Genomic DNA, 20,224 nt, shown 5'->3' with positions numbered 1-20,224 from the left:
AATGATAAAATAATTAAACACCCTCTGTGTATCTGAAAGGGTCAGTATGATTCATCCATTACAAGTTCACTATGACAGTGATTTTTAGAGGAGCATTTAAAATTTGGTTTTTCTTTTTTTTTTTTTATTCAGAAAGGAAAGTATATTTTTTACTTTTAGGCTTTAGTTAAAAATATGTACATATGTGGACAAATTTTCCAATTATGTTATTAAATTCCTCTTTGTTTCGTTGACTTGACTTTTCCAGACTGAGATTGGTGTCATAATATCTGATATTACTCTTGGTTTGCACCAGCATTTTCCTGAATTCCTCCCCCCAAAACCAAATTTGCTTTAAGTATTTCTAAGTAAAATTCAATAGAATATAAATGTTCATAGGAATTTTTTAAAATTATACCTTTCATCAACTAAAAAGATTTTTTAATCATTTATTCTTTTGCATATTTTCCTTTTTTATTTAATTTTATTTTTCCAGTGTTTGAAGATTCATTGGTTATGCACCACACCCAGCGCTCCACGTGCACTATGTGCCCTCCTTAACACCCACCCCCAGGCTCACCCATCCCCCCTCCCAAACCCTCAGTTTGTTTCTCTCTCTTCCTAGAGGGTCTAAAAAGTGTATTTACCAATAATGCAGAACTAAATGAAATTGTTTAGTTCAAACTTAGAGGACATAAAGCTGCTACAAATACAAAACACACTGTTTATTTCTTATTGAGCTAACCTAGATTCCGAAGCTAGAAAAGGCATTTTCCAGTTAATTAACTAATTTTTTTAAGATTTTATTTATTTATTTGACAGAGATTATAAGTAGGCAGAGAGGCACTCAGAGAGAGAGAGAGGGAAGCAGGCTCCCTGCTGAGCAGAGAGCCCAATGTGGGGCTCCATCCCAGGACCCTGGGATCATGACCTGAGCCGAAGGCAGAGGCTTTAACCCACTGAGCCACCCAGGCGCCCTGAACATAATGTTTTTTAAGAGTGTTTCTCTCAAATCATGGTGTATTTCAAGCTACTACAGTAATAATTATTTAAATATTTTCACAAATTGAGGCACCTGAGTGCCTTAATTTAAGCATCTGACTTTGGCTTAGGTCATATCCTAGGGTCCTAGGATCAAGCTCCCTGCCCCTTGCCAGGCTTCTTGCTCAGGGGAGAGTCTGTTTCTCCACCTCACTCTGTCCTTCTCCCTGCTAGTTCTCTCTCTCTCTCTGAAATAAATACATAAAATTCTTTAAAAAAAAATTAATAACTTCACAAATCCTCTTCATGTATGAACAATCAGAAGACAGTGTTTTAGTTTATAGGTGATTCAAAGAAAATTGAATATTTTGCCTGAAAGTCTTACAGATTGACCGTAGAACTCATGTGTTAATTTCCAACACAAGACCCAGCTCCCGCAATTAATTACACTTGTCTGAGAAGCAGTTTATTCTTTCACCTTCTGAGTCCAAATCAAAAGTGAAGACAACATCCAATTAATTAAGAACTTTTAATACACGTGCTAAACTTAACAAATGATTGTTTCATTAACTGACAGCATGAATATGCCATTGCACTTACATTTTAAAAATATTTTTTCCCAGGAGAGAAATAAATGGATTTATAAAATTTTCAAAGGGAAAAATTGTAAAGGGAAAAGTTTATTTTAGTATTGAAGAAGAATATTATTAAAAGGCATAGAAAGGGGGCGCCTGGGTGGCTTAGTGGGTTAAAGCCTCTGTCTTCGACTCAGGAGGTCATGATCCGGGGTCCTCGGATCGAGCCCCGCATCGGGCTCTCTGCTCAGTGGGGAGCCTGCTTCTCCCTCTTCTCTGCCTGCATCTCTGCCTACATTGATCTCTGTCTGTCAAATAAATAACTAAATAAAATCTTAAAAAAAAAAGGCATAGAAAGTGAAATTTAAGAAAAATGCCATTTCTAAGTAACTGTTACAAAATCTATCTTAAGGCTGGCTAATTTAAATTAAGAGTTGATTTTCCTGCAGCTACCTTATCTTAAATTATAGATAGTTGTCCAATCTCGGGTCAGAGATGGAAAGGGTTAAAGTTAGTGTTAGTTGTATTTTGGCCCTTACGTATATCCTATAAGATATTTCATTTAATTATCACAACATTTCTCTCAAAACTTCCTTTTCACACAAGGGAACTTGAGTCACAAAATATTTATTTAATCACTTTATGTTTTACAACCAATATTTGGTCCTAAATACATAAATTTCTAAAGCCCAGCTTCCTTATATTTTTCCAGGGTGCATAGTACATATTAGTAGATTAAAATAGCAAATAACACAACGCCCAAAATGCACTGAGTTCTTGGTATCAATGAACGCATTAGAAAAAGGTATCATTTTCTTGTTCAGTTATTCAACAGAGTTATTAAGATTTTCTGTGTGTGAGCCCAGCATCTTTGTAGGTACTGTTGTTACATAGCATGATAGGAGCAGCTGTGGGTTTGGTTTGAGTAATCAGAAAAACTGAGACCTGAACAAAACAAATATATAATATAGCCCCATCTTTACCTAGCTAATGTGAAAATCTGATAATGAAATATTTTAGGCAGAAAGAATTACCATATAAGGATCTTAAAGTGAAAACAAGCCTGGATCATGTGAGAGGAAAATGCAGAAAGTCCTTAAGTCTGGGCTGTACCATCATATCCTTCATTCCTTCCTATCTTTCTATTTTACAAGTTACTTTCTTACCATTATAGGTCATTTCAATTCCAATTTTCACAGAAAATTTCATTGCCTAAATGACCTGAATAAAGCTATTTGAATAAACCAAGTCAGATCAAGATGTAACTAAATGATAACTACTTAATCTTTATCGGAATATTTTTTTATATTTTATTTATTTATTTGACAGAGAGAGATCACAGGTAGGTAGAGAGGCAGACAGAGAGAGAGAGGGAAGCAGGCTCCCGCTGAGCAGAGAGCCCGATGCGGGACTCCATCCCAGGACCCCGAGACCATGACCTGAGCCGAAGGCAGTGGCTTATCCCACTGAGCCACCCAGGCACCCCTTTATAGGAATATTTTTATAGTACTTGAAGATCCTTATAAATTCAAATACAGCTGTTTTATGAAAAAAATTTTAAGTAATATGAGCCGAAATGTTTTGAGAAAAGGATCCCTCTAAAATTTAGCTTTTTCTTCTTTTTATAGCTCTTCCATTCTGACACATTGGGATAAACATAGAATTTGTAGTTAGGCTCAATGACGTTTTTATTATACCTTATTAAATGTTGTATTACACAGATAATTTAAACTTTTAAACTTTAGTTGGTTAAATAATTAAAAATTTATTATAACACTTTCAAATCTACTCTCTGTTCAGTACATTTTCTATTATTGAAACTGAGCATGTGGGGTTTATCTTCAATTTCTTCCTCACCTGCCATATCCTTCAACGTCAATCCCCAATGTAACTGTCTAAACTTTCCATACAGATGGTTACTATCTTAATTATATGATTTCTATCTCCTGTTTTGGTTTGAAATATTACAATCGTTTGATAACCAATGTCCTTCCTCTCAATCTTTCTTTGCTTTCTAATTCAACATCAATCTTCTAACCATTTATTTTAAAGGACAAATACTTTTTGTAATATTTTATCACTACCTTACTAAAAGTCCTTTAATAGGACTAAATAGTCCTTTAAAGGACTAAAAGTCCTTTAACAGAGTCCAACACAACTCTGTACTTTTGCTAAATTCCAAACTCCTTGGCATAACACAAAAAGTTATTTTGTGGTATTACATGCATTTATATTTGCTTTTACAATCTCAGTTTATTTCATCCTTTTCCTATCACTCATGCTGTTTCCTAAGTTACACGGAATGCTTGAAATACCCAAAACCTAAGATATCAAAAGCCATTTTGGTTTAGATTTATTTATTTATTTATTTGAGGGAGAGGGAGGGAGGGAAAGTTCAGGGATAGGGGTAGGGGCAGAGGGAAAGGGAGAGAATCCTCAGGCAGACTCCCTCCTGAGCTTGGAGTCTAATGCGGGGCTTGATCCCAGGACCCTGAGATCATGACCTGACCTAAAATCAAGAGTCAGACACTAAACATATTGAGCCACCCAGACACCCCATAGAGTATTTTCTTTTTTCTAATTTTTTTGGTATTATTTATTTTTTAAATGATTTTACTTATTTATTTGCTTGAGAGAGAAAGAGAGAGGAAGAGAGCACAATCGGGGTGGTGGCAGGCAGAGGAAGAAGCAGGCTTCCTGGTGAGCAAGGAACCTGATGCCAGACTCGATCCCAGGACCCTGGGATCAAGACCTGAGCTGAAGGCAGTCACAAAAATGACTGAGCCAGGGGCGACTGGGTGGCTCAGTGGGTTAAGCCGCTGCCTTCGGCTCAGGTCGTGATCTCAGCGTCCTGGGATCGAGCCCCGCATCGGGCTCTCTGCTCCACAGGGAGCCTGCTTCCCTTTCTCTCTCTCTCCCTCTCTGCCTGCCTCTCTGCCTACTTGTGATCTCTGTCTGTCAAATAAATAAATAAAATCTTAAGAAAAAAAAAAACTGACTGAGCCAACCAAGCATCCTTATGTTTTTTTTTGGTTTTTTTTTTGTTTTTTTTTTTTAATTTTTATTTTTTATAAACATATATTTTTATCCCCAGGGGTACAGGTCTGTGAATCACCAGGTTTACACACTTCACAGCACTCACCAAAGCACATACCCTCCCCAATGTCCATAATCCCACCCCCTTCTCCCAAATCCCCTCCCCCCAGCAACCCTCAGTTTGTTTTGTGAGATTAAGAGTCACTTATGGTTTGTCTCCCTCCCAATCCCATCTTGTTTCATTTATTCTTCTCCTACCCACTTAAGCCTCCATGTTGCATCCTTATGTTTTTAAGTAGGATCTGCACCCAGCATAGAGCCCAAATCAGGCTTTGAACTCACTACCCTGAGATCAAGACCTGAGCCAAAATCAAGAATCGGAGGCTTCACTAAGTCACCCAGGCACCCCCATTTTGGCTTTTAGATGCATTCTAGTGATGTTTATTTCTCTTGTTCTAGCTACTCTTTCTCTCTCTTATTCCTGACCTAATATGTGCTACAACAAAACAAATGCACACACACACACACACACACACACACACACACACACCCTGGCAGATACATTCTATTTGGTAGCCATGGATGCACTTGGGTAAGTAACCTTGCCAAGGTGTTTTATATTTTCCTGCTTTATGCAACTCAGTGGTTGGATAAAGTTTGTCCACTTATTCCCATTTATGTTGCTAATTGAGGATGTTGGGTGAGTCAAAGAGCCCTTCTTATTTTGCGGTATTGAATGAAAGGGAAATTGCATTCTTCTCACCAAGGTGAAAATTCATTTCAATAGAGTGTCATCAGAAAGTAGCTCATATCATTTACAAATTGACTTAAAGTAGCTTTGGTTGACTATATCCTTATTTTGACTGCCTTAATGACCTGTCCCTGCCATTCCTATCATCTTTATTGACAAGGTTGTTGGTGTAATTTGGTAGATACAAGAACCTTTGGCTCTAACTTACTTTCATTTTTTCCAGAAGTGTCAAAAGCAGTTAGGATAACACATTCTTGATTGGTTTTTGCGGTTTGAATTTCTGTAGTTTGAACAGTCTGCCTACTATAGGTAGGTGCTATTTACTAACCTGAGTTACAGGGGAGGAAACTGAGGCAGGAGTTTATAAACATGTAAACTTATAGTTATTGAGCTGTACAACTGAGATACGAACTAGACCATCTGGACACTTAATCAGAGGACAACAGACCCTTTCCTCCTGCAGAGGTCAGGGCTCATGGCCCAGGGAAATGTGAGCAAAGCGAAGATAGAGTTTTCCAGAGTTAATATTCCAGTGCCTTTTTTTTCTTTTAATAAATATTCTAAAGAGAGTACACCCTAGTGTTTGGAAACTCAGTAATCAATAGCTTAATGAATGATATGCTGCCAACTATGTACTTCTGAATTTTCTTTTGAATTTTAAAAATATATAGAGATACAGATGTTTACACATTTGAAAATACCTTTAGGTCAATATGGTTAATGCTTATAAGACTGACTAATTTAAATACTTTTATCCTAGCCTTCTAACATAATACAGAAGTAGAACAAAGTTGCAAATAATTCATTATTTTCATCCTGGAAAAATATGTTTTAAAATCTATGAATATTGTGAAAAGTAAGATCACGTTTACTTTGGAGTACTTTTCTATTAAATAACACATTTGTACCTTATTATGTGGACTCAGTGGAATTCAATATGGTTGTCAGATCCTTATAATGTATTGTTTTCAAATATATTTAGTATGGTTTTTCAGAGGCCTTAATTTATCTTATTTTCCAACTTAAAATTTTTGAGATCTTTGGATAGTCAAAGTTTAGAGATATACGTTGTCCTCCATCTTTGCAGTCACAATATCTTTGTATTTTCTGTGCTTTTAATATACTAAAAAATTATGTCACTTAAAGTATCTAGGGATTACTCTTCCATTATTTATAACTTCTTCAAATTATTTTCTAATCACTACAAAGAACCTCATTATAGAGATTGTTTGCATGTGCAAATAATTAATATAAATGTGTAAGTAGCTGCAAATAAAATAGTGTTAAAGGGAATTACATGTCTTCAGAAAGATATGTCAAACTAACTACAATATTAGCATATCCATAACATATGGTTACTGACAGCCAATGTTGAATACATATTAATCTCAGAACAAGGTCATTGCTCCTACAAAAATATATTATGGAATGAAAAATTGCATTATTTTATATAAGTTTACAAGGAAATAGTCCCTGACTTTTATATTTACCTGGAGGGATTATCACAGGAGAAACAAATTATGAAGTGAATCATCTTTTCTTATTTATCTTAACTGCACATTATTTTTAAATTCTCCCCAAAATTTTTTTTTAACATTTATAGAATCCTAATTTAATCACTATTAGCAAAAACAGTTAATCTAGAAAATCCAATCTGAAGATAATATTTACTTGCAAGGTAGAACATTTTAAAGAGACCCTAATAATAGTGCCTTAAATAAAAAGTTGCTTAATAAATGCATTGATTAATTAAGACTTTTTCTGTTAAAAGTGATAGAACATCTAAGTCAAACCCTGAGGAGGAAAAAGTATATTGAGTCTGATAAGAATAAAATTCTAAGGATCTGGGGTTCAAACGATGTTATCAAGATCTTGTTACTTTCTCTTCCTTTCTTGTCTCATTGCTATGCTGAGTTCACTTTCCACCACCATGTGGTAAAATGATACTGCTGCTTCAGAAATCTTATCCCCTCAAACTTAAATCCAGTAGTTAAGTTTGAATCTCTTCCCTAAAACTCTGTTAAAAATCTTGTATCTTCAGATTCACTGTCTAGTTTAGATCTAAGTAGTCTGTTCTTCTCCTGGAGTGAAAGTAACTATTCGATTAAACTTTACCTAAATCCTAGGTGAATAGAAATTTCCTCAAAAGAAAGTAATTATAGCATTACCATAAGGAGGTGACTAGGGAGTAGTAGCAGAAATATTATGTGTTTGTTCTAGTTTATCTTTATTGGAAGATAGCACATATATGCACAAACACAGATTCCCCATACATTAGTACATGTAAAACCTGCATACTCATAGACAGGAACAGCTTACAACAGGCAAATGTCGCCAGTGAGAACAACTAAGAAAGCAAAATATATTACAAAATTCCAATTATAAATGTAGGAGTGCTATAGAATCAAAAAACACTACAGGGACTAGAAATGGTGAAGTTATATAAGTATTTGCAGCTGTCTCTCTCTCCTTCAGGTATTTATAAATTGTACTTTTAGGCTTAATAAATTGTAGGCTAAGACGCTGAGATTCAGAACTCGGTTTAGAAAAAAGCACAATGCTTCCAAAGGAAGAAAATTATAATGAATCGTTAACTTAGGAATGGAAATGATGGCAAAGAGAAATCAATGGAATGATACCTTTCTTGAATTTTTATTTAAATTCCAGTTAGCATACTGTGTAATATTAGTTTCAGGTGTACAATATAGTGATTCAACACTCCATCCACCACCCAGTTCTAACCACAAACCCCCTCCCATCACCCATTTAACACATCCCATTCACCTTGGAATGATACCTTTAAAATGATGAAATAAAATTCTCACTAGCTGAAATCATATGCTCAACAAAGTATACTCTCTATATAAAAGTAGAGTGAAGACATATTTTATTCATTTATTTATTAATTTTAAGTGGAGATATAATTAAAATAGATTCTAGGCCCAAATGAGTGGGTTTGTTGTCTGTAAAAGAAACATTTAAGTAGCTCTTCAGAAACAATAAAATGATACCAGAAAAAAATATGGAAATACTTGTAGTAGAAAGAAACATCAGAAGAGTGACACATAATAACTTTAAATAGATATTGTTTTTAAAAATGTTATGTTTGCAAGATTAAGTTACATGTAGAATTAAAATAGATGTGTGCTAAATTATTTAAAATAACACTCTTTATCATATTCCCAGAGAGGGAACAAACCAAATATGAATGAGTATTCACACAATAGAACATTTCTTAGTAATGGAAATGAATAATACAGAAATACATGTAAATGAAAAAAATATGAGATTAAGGAAAAGAAAAAAAACATCTGCAGCCCTCTTTATATAAAGTACAAGAAGAAGAACTACGCTGTAAGAAGTTGAGATGGTGAGATGTATCGGAGGTTAGTGTTTAAAAAGGAGCAAAAGAGGATTTCTGGCATTTTGTGATTTGAATTTTGATTCTATGGGTATATCTAACTTGTGAAAATTCACAAGCTATTAATCTAGCACATGAGCATTTTTCTATATGTACATTTTACTTTAGTGAGAAGTTAATGAGAAAGAGAAAGAGAAAGAAACAGCGCTGTTTACTTAAATGTGAGATGATAATCTAGGGTGAAATAACTTTTAAGACTTATTCTACTACCAATTTCAAAAGTTCCATTATTTATCATAGTAATTAAAAGATTAAGCATTAGCAGAATCTACCTGAAAAACTAAACAAAGCATAATGGTAATGTACTGTATTAGAAACTAATCATTAAACTGTTCATAGGAAGTTGCAAAAGGATTTTCTTCAGTTAATGGTAAATGAATAATATACTTAATGATGATCATAGCAAAGGATAAATGTTTTCAAAGATTTGTATGCATTGTACTTATTGCAATGAGTTGATAATATTCTCCTGGTAAAATGCAAGTACAGAATGATTTAATGGTGTATCAGATAACCAGAATGCCAGAGTTAAATCTAACCATCTTTTCATTTATTGAAAATGTACTTACTAGGACAAGATTACTGAACATCAGTGAAAGCTGTACAAAGCCAATAAACCAAAATAAATATAAAAAAATTTAACTGTGCCATTTGTCGTGAATTTCTTCAAATTAAAATATTGCAAACATGATACTTTCAAAGTTTTTTTTGGAAAGGAAACATTAAATATAATGAACTATGAGAAATACTCAGAATTACATAATATAATGACAATATTTATTACACTCCTACTATGTACTGCAATTTGTTATGCCCTAGTGACACCTTCCCTGTAAATGTCGCTGCATAGGTCCAACTAATATTACTCCATTTTGTAGAAAAGGAAATTGAGAAATAGATTCAGAGACTCACGATTCACCTTGCCCTAACATCTATGCCTTCACATGAATGATTCGCAAAATGAATTGTGTACCTGAATTTCATATGGAACTTTAAAACTCACACAGGTCACTACCAAGACTCACTGAAATTAACATTTAAGCAGTGAGTTCTAGGCACCTGTATTTTCATAAAATCCCACAAATTCTGATTTTTACTTGTGCTCACTGACATTCCTTGGCACAAGTCCATGCAGGAGTTTCCTGAATTTTTTTTTTCCTCTTCTTTGATGATGATGTTGTTTGCTTTTATTTATTTTCATAATTTTTGCAGAACTCTGTTGAAAAACCAGATTGCTGATTCTCAACTTGTGTCCCTGTGATTCTTTTTTTTTTTTTTAAAGATTTTATTTATTTATTTGACAGAGATCACAAGTAGGCAGAGAGGCAGGCAGAGAGAGAGGAGGAAGCAGGCTCCCTGCTGAACAGAGAGCCAGATGCAGGACTCGATCCCAGGACCCTGAGATCATGACCTGAGCTGAAAGGCAGAGGCTTAACCCACTGAGCCACCCAGGCGCCCCCCTGTGATTCTTTCCTTACTTTTCGTTTACCTATTTGTCTTATTTATCTGTTCTCTTACTTTGTACTTGAAGATCATGATGCCATCTTTTGGCTACCTGTAGCCTTCTGTTGCTGTTGTGAGTGACAGCCGAGATGGATCTACTTACCAAATGACTGAATTGATTTACTGTTTCTGTGGTGGCTAACTATAATCAATTTTAATTTAAACTGTAATTTTGACTTGGTTGTCCCCTGGACCCACTGGCTATTATCACATCGATACTCGTGAATTGTCATCCTATCCTTAAAGAATATCACCCTGTTGTTCCGTGGCCATCTCACTGAGTTAGAAAGAGATGAAAAATTGAGGCGTCTTGGGGTGGCTGACAAAAGTTTATATCTTTATTAGGGTGTGGATTGCAAGAGTGTTCAACTTACAATAATTTCCTAACATATTTGGGTCAAAGTGTTTTTTTCTTTTTTAATTTTTAAATTAAAAGTTTTAACAATGAAAATAAAAAATAATAGACTAATTTCTATTAGGCGATGGTGGGACAGTGATACAATCAGGAAGAGCTTTGGGAAGGCTATAGTAAAAGTTCATGTGAAAGAAATCAGTGTGGAAGATGGTAGGTAACAAGGGTAAAGATACTTAGAATGATCTGAATCCTGGAATCCTGGTTAGCGCAAACAGGAAGGGCCAATCAGTGACACCTGGGTTGTTAGAAAGTTGTCACCGGTATGACTTCAGGGTTTGGGGCCTGAATAATTTTTTTTTTTTTTCGGTCATTGGAGAAAAAAAAAGGCAGGAGAAAAAAGTGTTTTGTTATCATTCTGCTTTCGGGAAGGAATGTCAGGTGGTCAATTTGAGCTGTTTAATTTTTGAGATGCTTAAGAAGCCATGAGACCAAATGTAATTACAGAAGGAGTGGAAGTACAAACAGAAATAGAAGAGATAAAGAATTAAAGGATGTAGCAATCCTGTATGTAGTGGTCAGGAAGAGAAATACCACCTCAGAAGTCTGAGGGAGATTAGAAGTTATGGTGAGTGACAAGAGCAGAGCGGTATGGCTGAAAGCAGGTGAATCGTTTCAAGAGAAACATAGCTCCATGGTGCCCATTGCTGCTGCACAATTGAGTGAGATGAAGATTAAGAAATTGGTATTATATTTACCAGGACCGTGATCAATCAGAACAGTTTTGGTGGACTTTAGAGTGATAATACCATGTATTTAAACTGATAAAACCCAGAAAAATGAATAAGTAATGATACAGAAGAGGGGGACATTGCCAAAAACCACTCTTTAGTAGGAAAAAGGGACTGATGTGTTATCCTGAAAAGAGACCATTTCAATATTCCCCGATTGTTTTCCATAGTGATAATGAGAAGCAAAATATGTGAACACAGATCCAGGTAGCATAATCAATCCATGTGATGGGTAGGTTTCTTTCCTCAGTAAAACAGGAAACAAGGTCGCTAGTTTAGGGGAAGGTCAGGGAATACACGTGAGGTCCTGGGGATTTGAGAAGAAACAGAATGAAGTCCTTATCTTGGAGCAAATGTCGGTGAATGGATTAGAGAAATACTGTAAGATTTCTATCTACCTCAAGGGTTTTTCAAGCTAATGATCATATTTGTCTATTTTTTTTTTTCCAGCCATTTTCCACTGTGGTAGGCAGTTAGAGTGCAGTTAGAGCACTGGGCTCTGCTAAGGTTGCCATTTAGCTAAGGGAATAGAGCGAAAGGAGAAATAAGTACTGTGGGTGCTATAGGCAACAACATGATTATAATGGCTGCACATGGAACTTAATAAGAGAAAGGAGGACACTTAGAAAGGAGATCAAGAAAATAGTAAGGAATAGTGAAAAATAGCAGAATCCATGTGTTTATGCATATTGTTTCTGAGCTTTATTTTAGATTTTGCCATTTATTGACTTAATTGTGATGTAAATATAGACTTGATAAAATCTTTCTGAATAAATAATATGGCTATATATGGAATACTGTAATACTTTACATTTAATTTCACATAACACTTATTTAGGATGATTAATTATGAACCAATAAAAGGTAACATAAAATACGAATAAACTCATAAAACAGAATATTTAAGAACTTCCAAAGAATCATATTCCAAGGCTAAATTTAGGGATCGTGACATCTTTGCAGAAATCTATAAATATCAGCAGTATCAGACATATTGTCGTGTAGACAGACAGCTTTGATTCTTTTGACAAATTGTTGTGGTTGGAACTCTTCCCAGACCATTCAGCTTTGTGTATGTGGATTCAATTTAAATTAGTGGAGGTTTGACCTTTAGTTACATAATTGCAACTGGATATGAATTAATGCTCTCTGTTTCAGAGAAAGACTTAAAACTATGTAGATTAAAGGGTAGCGCATTGCTAATGATCATTATTTATTCAACACTATTCATTACATTCTGGAAGAAATGAATAATATTACTGAAATGCATAGATTATTTTAGGGCTGTTCATAACCATATTGTCAGAAGTTTTAGGACTTTATTCTGAAAATCACGAATAAAAAGAACTGTCAGACATTTTTCTTTTTTTGGCTGGTGGGACGGATAAGGGATAATTATTGTCCTATTGTGAAGACCCACAGAGGATTCCTTTACGCTTCATCCTTTACTTTGTCTTTTTCCATCTTCTCTACACACACTCCAAATATTTAAAGGGTAAATGAAAGCATCTTAATTCTTAAGGAGAAGTAAAGGTTAATAAAAAACAAAATTGTAATATAATCCCATTTTAAACCATTAGATAAAAAAGTATTAAGAATAAAGGAAGTTTCATTAAAGGGCAAAGCTACCTACAAAGTCATTCTCAATTTTTAGAAGAAGAAAGATATTTTGACACAAAATATGTAACAAGAAACCCTATTCAAACATTTTGATTTAGTTCAGTTACCAGTGTTGGTTTCCAAAGGTCAATGCCTATTTGTATTATTATAGATCACTTATTAATAATATACTTACTCTGTGCAAAGTAATATAACATCACATTTAGACATAATACAATATATTCCAGGTCAATTTTCTAACTTTGAATGCATACTCATTGAAGCTATATAAGTTAACTGCCTTAAAAATGACCAAACCTAAGAATGTAGCTAGAAAAGTGTGTTGTCATTTGATACCTAATGTGAATATTGATTTTCTTCTATTATAGAAATATGTAAAGAAAAAGAATGAGATCAGTTAAGTTTCTGGTTTTGAAATATATACTTTCTGCTCTAAAATTCTGTTTGTTAAATTTAGACCCTGTGCTTTTTTTTTCCTTTTAATATATGTTGAGGTAATATTTTGATATTTTACAGTGCAATGGTAGAAGTTTCCGGATACATGGTTTGTAGACTTGTAAAACATATACAAGTTTGAGTTCTCTAAATTTTATAGATCTAGCAAAAAACACATTACTGAGCATGTATGAATTTCAATATGAAAAGAATAAAATTAACTAAAATCTCAATTGAAATATGTATAATTACTATATTATCAATTGACTTAATCATTAATATGGCAACTTTTAGACTGAGAGTGATAATCTTTTTTTAAAATTGAGCAAGTTATTCAAAGCTACATACATTTAAGGGCCTCTGGGTGGCTCAGATGGTTAAGTATTGGCCTCTTGAGCTCAACTTGAGTCATGATCTCAGGGAGCCCAGCATGGGTCTTCATGCTGGATATAGAGCCTATTTAAACTCTCTCTTCCTCTGCCCCACCCCCAGGCTCTCTCAGGGTCTCTCCTCCCCCCCTCAAAAAAAAAATTTAAAAAGCTACATACATGCTGTAAGATACAACTACTGGATAATATGTCAAATAAGCCTTTTTCCAGATTAAAATGAGTGCGTTATTGGATTCTGAATTTTGAATAGGACTCATTATTGTATTAATTATCTTAAACACTTTCATAGTGAATACTGGAAAGATAAAAATATTTCAGAAATGATCATTTCCAGGCAAATAATTGTTCCAGATAATTTTAAACAAAAATTATTTCAACAAATTAAAATTATAATATGTAATTGTATATAATGAGCATTGTCATATTCAACATGGTTAGTGACAAAAATAAAGTGAATAGAGCCAAAGCCTCTACCCAGCCCAGATTTATGCTGTTTTCTTGAAGCTTCTGTTAGAACATAGACCATCATCCAATTACCTTATATCATGATTGTTAAATGTTGCTTTTTTCATCATCACATAATATGAACATAAATTACTATATTGCCCAAACTATTTTTTTAAACCTGCAAACTTTTCCATCTACTTATAGTTTCTTGCAATTTTCTATATTTTGTTTCTGTTTTATTTTTCTTCTTTTGTCAGAAATATGAAAGAACTTGATCTACTCTGTTAGGTTCAGATTCTTCCAACCTAACTAATCTGATTAAACTTGGCCAGTGGGCTAGTATATTAATATGTGATTTGGTTTTATTATTTTGAGAGAACTTGAAGATATATTACCATGTCATCCACATATATATTTTAATAAATAGCCACATGATTTATAACCTTAAAGGTGTAATATATAAATGTGTAATGAACCACAATCATATATATTCAAAATATGGAAGCTTAATCAGTAATTCAAAATTAAACTCAAATGCTTTAAGAATATTAGCACAAATCAAGACAAACCATAAGTGACTCTTAATCTCACAAAACAAACTAAGGGTTGCTGGGGGGAGGGGGTTTGGGAGAAGGGGGTGGGGTTATGGACATTGGGGAGGGTATGTGCTTTGGTGAGTGCTGTGAAGTGTGTAAACCTGGCGATTCACAGACCTGTACCCCTGGGGCTAAAAATACATGTTTATAAAAAATAAAAAATTTAAAAAAAAGAATATTAGCACAACTCAAAATATTGGTATTAAAGATTCTACAAATTCATATAATGCTTCCTTATGATATAATTTAAAGAAAAAGTAAACATGAAAAAACATTAATTGTGTACTTTATAAATACACGCAAGCACACCGAAGTGTGACTTAGTACACTTAGTTACTTAGTACACTTGGTCATCTGGTTCACAACTGTTTGGTATTAATAGTATTAAAGCCAACTGAAATACGGCCAATTTTATTTATTTGTGTGCCAAAACAAATAATAATAAAATAAAACCAACATTAATTGAGGTGTCTGAATCATTTATCAGAAAGTCACTATCATTTTAAACAGAGCAAAATTACTAGAGGAATCTTACCTAAAAATCAAAAGTAAGCAAGCAGCCTAGATGACCATGAAGTAAATAGGAAAGTCAATAATGGAAGATTATGAAATGTCATTCTTGGTTCCGAGGGCATTTTTCTTTTATTTATTCAAGTGGTATTTCTTGAGTGACTACTGGGCAGCATGCTGAAGTTTCACTGGTGATCTGTATGAGGTGTATAAATAAATAAACAATGTAATGAGATAATTAATGAAAAACAAAGTGTGCCACGCAGACGTAGAGGAATAGCAGTTAGAATCAGTAGCTTCTATTTAAAAAGCACAGAGGAAGGTGGGGATTGGGGAATGCACTTGACCTGAGGAGCCCCGGGTAAGGTGCAGAATCCTTGAATCACTATTATGTGACTTCAGAATACACTTGAAGTCACATAATACTGTGTGTGAACTCTACTGGAATTCAAATGAAAACTTAATCAAGAAAATAAGTGGAAAAAAAAAAAAAGCACCAAGGAGACCATCTGTAACAAATGCAGTAGGCACTCTGCTTGTATCATTCGGAGATGACCACGTTCCTGTGGGCTGTCTCTGACTGGCAAAAGCATCTGAATCATTTTTGGCTCTGCCTTTGCCTGTCATTTTAAAGGAACCTTGTAATTCCATTGACCCCATGGATAATCCAGGACAATTTCCTTATCACAATGTCTGCTAATTACTGAGCTTATTTCCATCTTCAACCTAAATTTTCATTTTTTATGTAAGGGGAAATATTCATAGGTTCCAGGGATGAGGACATGAATTTTTGGGAGGAGGGCAGTAGCACTATTCTGCCAGTAACACTAAGTGTACTCCGAAGTCACTTACATCAGAAGTTTGTCTGAAGATACACTTCATGTGTGGTTATTTACATGTCAGTGCTCTGTAGACATTCATTATCATTCTTTTTTTTTTTTTTAAGATTTTGGGGCGCCTGGGTGGCTCAGTGGGTTAAGCCGCTGCCTTTGGCTCAGGTCATGATCTCAGGGTCCTTGGATCGAGTCCCGCATCGGGCTCTCTGCTCAGCAGGGAGCCTGCTTCCCTCTCTCTCTCTCTCTCTCTCTCTCTGCCTGCCTCTCTGCCTACTTGTGATCTCTGCCTGTCAAATAAATAAAATCTTAAAAAAAAAAAAGATTTTATTTATTTACTTGAGAAAAAGAGATCACAAGTAGGCAGAGAGGCAGGCAGAGAGAGAGGAGGAAGCAGGCTCCCCGTGGAGCCGAGAGCCCAATGCAGGGCTCGATTCCAGGACTCCTGGCTCATGACCCAAGCTAAAGGCAGAGGCTTTAACCCACTGAGCCACCCAGGCACCCCTTCATTATCATTCATAATTTGACAGGGAAATCTCAGATTACAAAACCTTCTTTTACTTTAGATGAAGGCTTCTGCTCAGTTTTAAGTGAGTGTAACCATTACATTACAGTGTAAATGGAATAAATACTATCAAAATTATAAAGTCAGGATTTGAAATTTGTATAAATCATAAAACAAACCTCTGTAATTTCTATATAATTATCTGTCAATCTCAGTAATATGGCTTTTACTTGGTTTATCAATTTTCCTTTTCCAACTTCCCTGAACACATCACTGGACAAATTCTGGAGTGACTGTCAGGGCCATACAGGCTCTGTTCCTCTATACAAATGCATATGCATTTTTAGTTTAACCTTAATGTTATGTATTTGGGTAAGAGCATATGCATATTATAATTTCATCTTTATTTTTAAAAAGGCAAATTATATAAGACTTTATTCAACTTGTGCATAATACTACTTGAAGATTTATATTTTTATCAATACAAATGAAATGTGATTAATAAAATTCTGTGAATGTACTGTAGAATATACCTTGGACAGTTTTCTCTTTCCTTTCCCTAATTTATAACACAACAGTTATAAAAAGCTTACCCCTACCTTGGGGAGAAATCGGTGGAAATTTCATAACCTCAGTTCTTATGAAGCTCTTTGCCACAAGGAAAAACTTCTAAGGCTTCAGGCAAGAGAAAGGTTTATCACAAAGTAAAACATCTCCTGAGTCAGCCTGTTCAGGGAGATTTGCTGCCACTTTTATTGAATTCCTGAGGATTTTATTCCTCGAGCTATTACTCTCAAATGTATGAGCAAGAAAAGGCCAAAGACCTGTAACACTTTAATACGTCTCTCCATGTAAATGTTTACTAAAACTAAGAACAAAGCAGTAAGTCAAAGTACCACTGTCTAATGGTTTTTTATCTTATCTTTCCCCTCAGTATTGCCTAGGGACTAAGGAGGACTTGAATTCAAATTCTGGTTTTGATCCCCACCTTTTCTTTTACTTCATGTAAGTGAGTTAATCTTTCAAAGATTAACTTTCCTATTGTGAAAGGGGTAATGGCACTGATATGACAGTGTTGGCACTGGGTTCAATGAGATGACTTATCCAAATAATTTATTAGAGTCTCTGACCTCATGTTACAAGTTTTCAATTAGTTACAAATTGATCAACATCCTTCCAAATGGTTCCTTTCTGTTCAATTATTTTTTCTATTAAATCTTTCTGTTTTGACTATAGATGTCTCTGAACTTTATTAAGGTCACTCAGAAATAGGACACTTTATAAAAAGGTATTTATCATCTTTTTAATTTTAAAATTAAACAAATATTATTTGGGGAAGTACTTAGGCAGAGAAAGTAATCTAATTTCCACAGGGTTTTTTCTGCTTTTATGGTCTATTAGGTAAAAAAGCTTTGTCTTAGCACATTGAAAATTCTTTGCATTGAAGTACTTCATATAATTAATATAACTCTACCTATCAAAGTAAGTGAGCAAATTTGATTTAGGTGAATTGCATAATACTACTGGTACACCAAATAATTTATTTTAAAAAAGCAAGCAAATAGGTAAACTAAGTCAAATCTATCTCATTTCCCTAGTAATGCAAGCGTTTCCTGAAAAACCATTCTTCAGCTAAAAAAGCCAGAGATCTTTAAATAAATATCTGCATCATATACCATTCATACCCATGGAGAGGCGGGAGGAATATTTCAGGGAGCAGATTTTCAATTATTAAATCAACTTCAGGCCTGGACCAAAAGAGCAACACTCTCATATGGCATGTTGTAACATGAGGTCTCTAATAATGAGGTGGTCAGGACCTCGTTTTTATATCTCAATGAAATAGCTCACAGAGTAACATACTACTCCCATAATTATGATAAACAATAATTACAGGATCAGGTTATTAAAGCATGCATAGTAAGAAAAACAAGTTGAACAGAGCTAGAAGGGAAGAGGTGAAGAGGTCTCTGAGAAGAGCTTCATTTTGTTTTCAACTTCATTATACATTTGCCACCAGTGGAAAGTTGGTGTTTTGTTTTGTTTTGTTTTGTTTTTTTCTTAGCTCACAATATACCATGCCGGTTAGCAAAAGATGTGATACATGCACAATTGTGTCTCTCACCACCAGTCCTAATGCTATGACACAGAAACAGATGGGTGAGAATGTGGGAACCTTCATTTTTATTAACATTGTTCTATATTATTGTTTCTAACATAGTGATGACTGCAAAAGCCATTTAACATGATTCAGCATTATTCCAAAACTTGAACAACTGTCTCAAAAAGAGAGAAGGGCTACAAGTAGAATTTATTAATAGCATATGAAAAAGAATCATTGCTTTCCTTTTATTAAAATGTGTTTGTTGTCACAGTATATTAATAAAACTTAAAGGGGTGCCTGGGTGGCTCAGTGGGTTAAAGCCTCTGCCTTCGGCTCAGGTCATGATTTTAGGGTCCTGGGATTGAGTCCTGCATTGGGTTCTCTGCTCAGCAGGGAGCCTGCTTCCCTTCCTCTCTCTCTGCCTGCCTCTCTGCCTACTTGTGATCTCTGTCAAATAAATAAATAAAAATATTAAAAAAAAAAAAAAAGAAAAAAGAAAACTTAAAGATTTGGGAAAAAAACAATAATACATTTTTAATTCAACAAAAATTTTTTGAGAAATTACTTTGTTCCAGTTGTACTCAGGGACTAAGGTGACAAACTGACAGCTGTTCTCTAATCCAAACTACCATAAAATCAAATATTAAAGGCTAGTTAAGCCAATCTAAGTTTTCATTTTCCTGCCTGTTGAATATTCAATTACGATACACATTCTAAGTAATATAATAAGGGAAATGGAGTGCCACGTTTGAAAACACTACTTTTTCTTCTGTCCTTTCATTCTTGTCAGCTCTTTTCTTACTCTTTGCCACAGCATTGATTTGGCACATGAGATGCTCAAAATGGCCAATTCATTGGACCCTTGGTTAAATCATTTTACCCCTGGCATTCCAAATCCATTGAGGCCAAAAGCACACAGACCATAATCAAAACTCTTCAAGTAGATATTGGGTGTATTGATGAGAGGGACCACAAAGAACTACATTACTTGATTCTTGAACATGCACACACACTATTATTTTAAGACATGCTAGATAACTGCAGCCAACAGACACCCCAGCCCTTAGAATGTTGTCTCCAAGGTAGGGAAGTAAGTCAGTCTTCATCAGGCCATTCAACTTTTCTATTAGGCCAGTCTCTTCTGGGTGATGGGGTTCCTTATAAAAACAGATCCCATTCGTATGAGTCTATTGTCACATCTCTTCATAATAAAACACAACGCTGTATGCATTATGACCATTGCAATAGATAAGGCACTAAGTTCGCAGAGAGGATGCTGGTAGGTCTATGGACAAAGAAGATAAGTCCATGACCCAGAATGTTGATTTTCTAAATGAGCACAAACTACTACTCTTTCTATGACAGAAGGAATCCAACCAATATAATCAATCTGCCT

This window comes from Mustela nivalis (genome assembly GCF_964662115.1).
Source record: "Mustela nivalis genome assembly, chromosome: 16".
NCBI lineage: Eukaryota > Metazoa > Chordata > Mammalia > Carnivora > Mustelidae > Mustela > Mustela nivalis.
The sequence above is the reverse complement of the archived record's forward strand: the minus strand, read 5'-3'. Positions refer to the sequence as shown.